This window comes from Arachis hypogaea, chromosome 18, assembly GCF_003086295.3.
Source record: "Arachis hypogaea cultivar Tifrunner chromosome 18, arahy.Tifrunner.gnm2.J5K5, whole genome shotgun sequence".
Lineage (NCBI taxonomy): Eukaryota > Viridiplantae > Streptophyta > Magnoliopsida > Fabales > Fabaceae > Arachis > Arachis hypogaea.
The window spans coordinates 105,742,552-105,751,471 of NC_092053.1; the positions used below are offsets into that span (position 1 = coordinate 105,742,552).

The 8,920-nt window shown below is 37.0% G+C and overlaps 1 non-coding gene across 1 annotated transcript; it reads right to left on the minus strand.

The window, feature by feature from the left end:
- Positions 1 to 8,144: 8,144 nt before the first annotated feature.
- Positions 8,145 to 8,253, minus strand: LOC112773426 (small nucleolar RNA R71). The gene has a single exon (XR_003187977.1). It is a non-coding gene; the product is annotated as a small nucleolar RNA R71 (small nucleolar RNA).
- Positions 8,254 to 8,920: the final 667 nt, after the last annotated feature.

An 8,920-nucleotide genomic window follows, 5' to 3' on the forward strand; every position in this document is an offset into this window, starting at 1 on the left:
GACCGCCATTGGGTGGTCTATCAGTGACCTTAAGGGCATTAGCTCTGCCTGATGCATGCATAAAATCCTACTGGAGGATAATGCCAAACCAGTGGTACAACTACAGAGGTGATTGAACCAGCCATGTAGGAAGTAGTGCAAAAGGAGGTCACTAAACTCTATGAGGCTGGGATTATTTATCCCATTTCTGAAAGCCCATGGGTGAGCCCTGTCCAGGTTGTTCCTAAGAATGGTGGAATGATAGTGGTTCACAATGAAAAGAATGAGCTGATCCGGAAAAGGATAGTTACAGGGTGGCGTATGTGCATTGATTACAGAAAACTCAATGACACCACCAGGAAAGATCATTTTCCTTTACCCTTCATTGACCAAAAGCTAGAGAGGCTAGCAGGTCATGCTTTTTATTATTTTCTGGATGGATATTCCGGGTACAATCAAATAGCAGTAGATCCACAGGATCAAGAGAAGACAGAATTCACATGTCCATCTGGCGTGTTCGCCTATAGACGAATGCCATTTGGCCTGTGCAATGTGCCTACCACATTTCAGAGATGTATGTTATCCATCTTCTCTGACATGGTAGAGAAGTTCTTTGAAGTATTCATGGATGACTTCTTTGTTTATGGAGACTCATTTGACTCCTGTCTTGATCATCTGACCCTGGTCCTAAAAAGATACCAAAAAACAAACCTAGTTCTAAACTGGGAGAAATGCCACTTCATGGTAACTGAAGGCATTATTCTTAGGCATTAGATCTCAAACAAAGGGATAAAAGTGGATCAAGCTAAAGTGGAAGTGATCGAACGCTTGCCTCCACCTACTAGTGTTAAGGCTATTAGAAGCTTCCTAGGACATGTAGGGTTCTACAGGCGGTTCATAAAAGATTTTTCTAAAATCCCCAAACCCTTGTACAATCTCTTGGCCACTGATGTTCTATTCATCTTTGACCAAGAATGCCTGCATGCCTTTGAAACTCTAAAGGCCAAGCTTGTCGGTGCTCCTATCATCTCTGCACCCAACTGGGACTTGCCATTTGAGCTAATTTGTGATGCAAGTGATCATGCAATTGGCGCAGTCCTAGGTCAGAGACATGACAAGCTTCTGCATGTCATTTACTATGCTAGTCGTGTATTAAATGATGGGCAAAAAAATTACACTACTACAGAAAAGGAGCTACTTGCAGTGGTTTATGCCATTGACAAGTTTAGATCCTACTTAGTAGGATCTATGGTCATTATTTATATTGACCATGCGGCTCTAAAATATCTACTCACTAAGCAAGATTCTAAACCCAAGCTAATAAGATGGTTATTTCTCCTGCAAGAGTTTGATATAGAAATTAGAGACAGAAAAGGGACAGAGAATCAGGTAGCTGACCACTTGTCCGGATTGAGCCAGTAGCAGGGGCTTCTTCTCCCTCTACTGACATATCCGAATCTTTTCCAGATGAGCAACTCTATGCCATCCAAAAAGTACCTTGGTTTGCAGACATTGCGAACTACAAGGCTATACGGTTCATTCCCAAAGAGTTTTCCAGGCAGCAGGCCCGGAAACTCATGCATGATGCCAAATACTACCTTTGGGACGAACCATATCTCTTTAAGAGATGCTCGGATGGAATAATCTGACGCTGTGTGTCTGAAGAAGAGGAACAAAGAATTCTATGGCATTGCCATAGCTCGGACTATGGAGGACACTTTGGAGGTGAGCGGACAGCCACTAAAGTACTCCAAAGTGGCTTTTACTGGCCAACTCTCTTCAAAGATTCTAGGGAGTTTGTCCGTAACTGGGATAGTTGCCAACGGGCTGGCAAACTTCCTCATGGTCACAAAATGCCTCAACAAGGAATCTTAGAGATTGAGTTGTGTGACGTATGGGGCATAGATTTTATGGGACCATTCCTGCCCTCATACTCAAACACCTACATCCTTGTGGCAGTAGATTACGTGTCTAAATGGGTTGAAGCAATAGCAACACACACTAATGACACTAAAGTAGTAATATAGTTCCTCCAGAAGAACATTTTCAGCAGGTTTGGTGTCCCCAGGACACTAATCAGTGATAGAGGAACTCATTTCTGCAACAGACAGCTGGATTCTGTCTTAAGCCGATACGAAGTTCTCCATAAAATAGCAACACCGTATCATCCCCAAACTAATGGGTGACGGAGGAAAAACGTCGGTAAAGATTTTCACAAAAATTCGCATTGCAAGTATAGTTCTAAATCGATAATTAAACCTCAATCAAAATTTAATTTGTTTGTCACTAAAGCAAACCCAATAAAAATAAACTGAAGTATTTAAACCTCAGGTCGTCTCTCAAGGAATTGCAGGGAAGTGTAGTTATTATTGGTTATGGAAAAGTATATTTTTAGGTTTAGAAATAAGGAACAAGTAATGTAAATAATAAGGAAATAAAATAACAACTAAGAAAAAGTCCTAACAAGGATTGAGAATTAGAATTCCTATCCTCATTATCATAGTCACTTGTGATGGTAATTGCCTTTTGTTATCACTTAGTTAACCTCTAACAATTGAAGGTAAGTCAAGTGAGCAAATCAACATGAGTTCACAAGTCCTAATCAAAGACTAGAGTTAGTGAAGCTCAAGCCAACTAGCAAGTCTCAATCGGCAACCAACAAGAGACTTTAACAATTCAAGAGTCTCCAAATTACTCAATCTAAGCTAAGAACATAAAAAGCTAATTTAAAATCCAACCAAGCATTTTATCAAATACTTGGTAGGCACAAAATAAAAATATAGAAAATTAACAAAGAATAATAAAACCTAAGACTAACATTTGCAAGAAATCAACAATCAACAATTAAATAAAGAAGCCATAAACATGGAACATAAAATTGCATTAAAAAGGGAATTGAGAGTAACATAAGAGTTCATAAACTAAATGGACAAAACAAAGGAATCAACAAGAGTAATAGATAACTAAGTACTAGAACAAGTAAGAGTAGAAGAAAATTAAATTAAAACAAGATAGAATTCTGAAATTAAGAGGAACTAAGGCTAAGAAACCTAAAACCTAGAGAGAGGAGAGATCTTTTCTCTCTAGAGAACTACATCTAAAACCTAACTAAAATGTATGAATGTGTGAATGATTAATTCCCGCTTCCAGCTCCACTCTGCAGCCTCTAATAAGTGTTTTAGGGCCTGAAACTGGGTCAAAAGGAGCCCAGAAATCGCCCATAGCATCTTTTGTTTAATGCAGCACGTGACGCTTTGTCACGCGATGACGCGTCGCTGGTCTTTTTCACTGTCCACGCGTAAGCATCATCCACGCGTGCGCGTTGCTTGCATTCTGCACTGGTCTCGCGTACGCGTCGCCCATGCGTGCGCGTCGCTACCAAATTCTGAAATACTCCATTTCTTGTGTTCCTTCCACTTTTGCATGCTTCCTTTCTATCCTCTAAGCCATTCCTATCCTAGAAAACCTAAAATCACTTAACATACATATCACGGTATCGAATGGTAATAAGAGAGGATTAAAAATTAGTAATTTAAGGCCAAAGAAGCATGATTTCAATCAGAGTACAAAATTGGAAAGGAAAATGTAAAACATGCAATTTATATGCATAAGTGCGAGAATAATGGATAAAATCCAGTCAGTTCAGCATAAAATATACCACAAAATAGTGGTGTGGTGCACGAAATTGTGATCATCAATGGCGCCAACATTATGGTACGCACAATTGTAGTCTCAACTCTTTGTCACAACTCCGCACAACTAACCAGCAAGTGCACTGGGTCGTCCAAGTAATAAACCTTACGTGAGTAAGGGTCGATCCCACGGAGATTGTCGGCTTGAAGCAAGCTATGGTCATCTTGTAAATCTCAGTCAGGCGGATTCAAATGGTTACGGAGAATTGATAATTAAAATATGAATAAAACGTAAAATAGGATAGAGATACTTATGTAATTCATTGGTGAGAATTTCAGATAAGCGTATGAAGATGCTTTGTTCCTTCTGAACCTCTGCTTTCCTATTGCCTTCTTTCAATCATTCATACTCCTTTCCATGGCAAGCTTTATGTTGGGCATCACCGTTGTCAATGGCTACTTCCCGTCCTCTCAGTGAAAATGTTCCAAATGCGCTGTCACCGCACAGCTAATCAGCTGTTGGTTCTCGATCATGTTGGAATAGGATCCATTGATCCTTTTACGTCTGTCACTACGCCCAACACTCGCGAGTTTGAAGCTCGTCATAGTCATCCCTTCCCTGATCCTACTCGGAATACCACAGACAAGGTTTAGACTTTCCGGATCTCAGGAATGGACGCCAATTGATTCTAGCCTATACCACGAAGGTTCTAATCTTAGATTAGAAACCCAAGATATACACATTCAAGCTTGTTTGCATGTAGAACGGAAGTGGTTGTTGATGAGCGGATAATTTATACGCTTTTTGGCATTGTTTTTACATAGTTTTCAATATGATTTAGTTAGGTTTTAGTATATTTTTATTAGTTTTTAAATAAAAATCACATTTCCGGACTTTAATATGAGTTTGTGTGTTTTTCTATGATTTCAGGCAATTTCTGGCTTAAATTAAGGGACTTAAGCAAAAATCAGATTCAGAGGTTGAAGAAGGACTGCAGATGCTGTTGGATTCTGACCTTCCTGCACTCAAAGTAGATTTTCTGAAGCTGCAGAACTCCAAATGGTGCGCTCTTAATTGCGTTGGAAAGTAGACATCCAGGGCTTTCCAGCAATATATAATAGTCTATACTTTGCCCGAGTTTAGATGAAGCAAATTGGCGTTCAACGCCAGTACCATGCTGCATTCTGGAGTTAAACGCCAGAAACAGGTTGCAAAGAGGAGTTAAATGCCAGAAACAGGTTACAAACTGGCATTCAACTCCAAGAGAAGCCTCTACACGTGTAAAGCTTAATGCTCAGCCCAAGCACACACCAAGTGGGCCCCAGAAGTGGATTTCTACATCATTTACTCATTTCTGTAAACCCTAGTAACTAGTTTAGTATAAATAGGATTTTTTACTATTGTATTTACATCTTTTGATCATGTTTTGATGATTGAACCCTCCTTGGGAGGCTGGCCATTCGGCCATGCCTGGACCTTGTTCTTATGTATTTTCAACGGTAGAGTTTCTACACACCATAGATTAAGGTGTGGAGCTCTGCTGTTCCTCATGAATTAATACAACGTACTATTGTTTTTCTATTCAATTCAAGCTTATTCCGATTCTAAGATATTCATTCGCACCTCAATATGAATGTGATAATCGTGACAGTCATCATCATTCCCAACCTATGAACGCGTGCCTGACAACCACTTCCGTTCTACCTTAGATTGAATGAGTATCTCTGGGATTCCTTAGTTAGAGTCTTCGTGGTATAAGTTAGAATCCATGGACAGCTATTCTTGAGATCCGGAAAGTCTAAACCTTGTCTGTGGTATTCCGAGTAGGATCTGGGAAGGGATGGCTGCGACGAGCTTCAAACTCGCGAGTGTTGGGCGTAGTGACAGACGAAAAAGGATCAATGGATCCTATTCCAGTATGATCGAGAACCGACAGATGATTAGCCATGCAGTGACATCGCATTGGACCATTTTCACTGAGAGGACAGGATGTAGCCATTGACAACGGTGATGCCTAACATACAGCTTGCCATAGAAAGGAGTATGAATGATTGGATGAAGACAATAGGAAAGCAGAGGTTCAGGAGGAATGAACGCATCTCTATTCGCTTATCTGAAATTCTCATCAATGAATTACATAAGTATCTTTATCTTTATTTTACGTTTTATTTATATTTTAATTATCAATTCACCATAATCAATTAAATCCGCCTGACTGAGATTTACAAGATGACCATAGCTTGCTTCAAGCCGACAATATCCGTGGGATCGACCCTTACTCATGTAAGGTTTATTACTTGGACGACCCATTGCACTTGCTGGTTAGTTGTGCGAAGTTGTGACAAAGAACTAAGATTATGAACGTGCGTATTAAGTTTTCAGCACCATTATAAAGGAATGAACCGTCACGATTTCCGTGCACCAAGTTTTTGGCGCCGTTGTCGGGGATTATTCGAGTTTGGACAACTGACGATTCATCTTGTTGCTCAGATTAGGTAATTTTATTTTAATTTTAAGCTTTTTATTTCTTATTTTCGAAAATAATACAAAAATTTTTTTTTTCTTCTTTTTCGTTTTTCCCAAAATATTTTTCGAAAAAAAAATCTTATAAAATCATAAAAACCAAAAATTTTATGTTTCTTGTTTGAGTCTAGTGTCAATTTTTAAGTTTGGTGTCAATTGCATCTTTATAATTTTTCTTAAAATTTTTGAAACTTCATGCATGTGTTCTTCATGATCTTCAAGTTGTTCTTGGTAAGTCTTCTTGTTTGATCTTTAAAATTTCTTGTTTTGCATATTTTCTTGTTTTTCATATGCATTTTCAATTTGTTAGTGTCTAATTATTGAAAATTTCTAAGTTTGGTGTCTTGCATGTTTTTCTTTTCTTAAAAATTTTCAAAAATAAGTTCTTGGTGTTCATCTTGACATTCAAAGTGTTCTTGGTGTTCATCTTGACACTCATAGTATTCTTGCATGCATCATGTGTTTTGATCCAAAATTTTCATGTTTTGAGTCTCTTTATTGTTTTTCTCTTTCATCATTAAAATTCAAAAATCAAAAAAATATCTTTTCCTTATCTCACTCATAATTTTCGAAAATTTGATTTGATTTAGTCAAAAGTTTTAAAAATTTAATTGTTTCTTATGAGTCAAATCAAATTTTCAATTTAAAAAATTCTATCTTTTTCAAATCTTTTTCAAAAGTCAAATCTTTTTCATTTTTTTCTTTTATATTTTTGAAAATTTCAAATTGATTTTCAAAAATCTTTTTCTTATTTTGTTTCATAATTTCAAAATCTTTACTAACAATTAATGTGATTGATTCAAAAATTTTTAAGTTTGTTACTTGCTTATTAAGAAAGGTTCAATTTTTAAATTTTAAAATCATATCTTTTAGTTTCTTGTTAGTCAAGTAATCAACTTTAATTCTCAAAATCAAATCTTTTTAAATTTCTTTTTCAAATCTTTTTCAAAATAAATTTCAATCACATCTTTTTCAAAATCAATTTCAAAATCTTTTCTAACTTCTTATCTTTTCTAACTTCTTATCTTTTCAAAATTTGATTTTCAAATCTTTTTCAATTAACCACTTGACTTTTTGATTGATTCTTATCTTTTTTCAAAACTACCTAACTAATTCTCTCTCTAATTTTCGAAAATCCCTCCTTCTTTTTCAAAATTCCTTTTTAATTAACTAATTGTTTTAAAAATTTAATTTAATTTAATTTCAATTTTAATTTTCGAATTTTAACTTTAATTTTTAAATATTTTTATTTTATTTTGTTTAATTTTCGAATTATTCTATCATCTCTCATCTCCTTCTATTTATTTATTCATCTACTAACACTTCTCTTCCACCCAAAATTTGAACACCATCTTCCTCTCTGTGTTTGAGTTTTTCTCTTCCCCTCCTTTTATTCTTCTCTTCTATTCACATAAAGGAATCTCTGTACTGTGACATAGAGGATTCCAAATTTTCTTTTCTGTTTTCTTCTTTTTCACATGAGCAGGAGCAAGGATAAGAACATCCTTGTTGAAGCTGATCCGAAACTTGAAAGGACTCTAAAGAGGAAGCTAAGAGAAGATAAAATACAACACTCTGAAGAGGACTTTACAGAAATTTTTGAAAAAGAAGGAGACATGGCCGAAAATAATAACAATGCAAGGAAGATGCTTGGTGACTTTACTGCACCTAATTTCAATTTACATGGAAGAAGCATCTCAATCCCTGCTATTGGAGCAAACAATTTTGAGCTGAAACCTCAATTAGTTTCTCTGATGCAACAGAATTGCAACTTTTATGGACTTCCATCCGAAGATCCCTTTCAGTTCTTAATTGAATTCTTGTAGATCTGTGATACTGTTAAGACCAATGGGGTTGACCCCGAGGTCTACAGGCTTATGCTTTTCCCATTTGCTGTAAGAGACAAAGCTAGAATATGGTTGGACTCTCAACCTAAAGATAGCCTGAACTCTTGGGATAAGCTGGTCACGGCTTTCTTAGCCAAGTTCTTTCTTCCTCAAAAGCTTAGTAAGCTTAGAGTGGATATTCAAACCTTCAGACAAAAAGAAGGTGAATCCCTCTATGAAGCTTGGGAGAGGATACAAGGAACTAACCAAAAAGTGTCCTTCTGACATGCTTTCAGAATGGACCATCCTGGATATATTCTATGATGGTCTGTCTGAATTATCTAAAATGTCATTGGACCATTCTGTAGGTGGATCCATTCACCTAAAGAAAACGCCTGCAGAAGCTCTAGAACTCATTGACATGGTTGCAAATAACCAGTTCATGTACACTTCTGAAAGGAATCCTATGAGTAATGGGACGCCTCAGAGGAAGGGAATTCTTGAAATTGATACTCTGAATGCCATATTGGCTCAGAATAAAATATTGACTCAGCAAGTCAATATGATCTCTCAGAGTCTGAATGGATTGAAGGAATCATCCAACAGTACTAAAGAGGCCTCTTCTGAAGAAGAAGCTTATGATCCTGAGAATCCTGCAATAGCAGAGGTGAATTACATGGGTGAACCCTATGGAAACACCTATAATCCCTCATGGAGAAATCATCCAAATTTCTCATGGAAGGATCAACAAAAGCCTCAACAAGGCTTTAATAATGGTGGAAGAAATAGATTTAGCAATAGCAAGCCTTTTCCATCATCCACTCAGCAACAGACAGAGAATTCTGAGCAGAATCCATCTAGCTTAGCAAATATAGTCTCTGATCTATCTAAGGCCACTGTGAGTTTCATGAATGAAACAAGGTCCTCCATTAGAAATTTGGAGGCACAAGTGGGCCAGC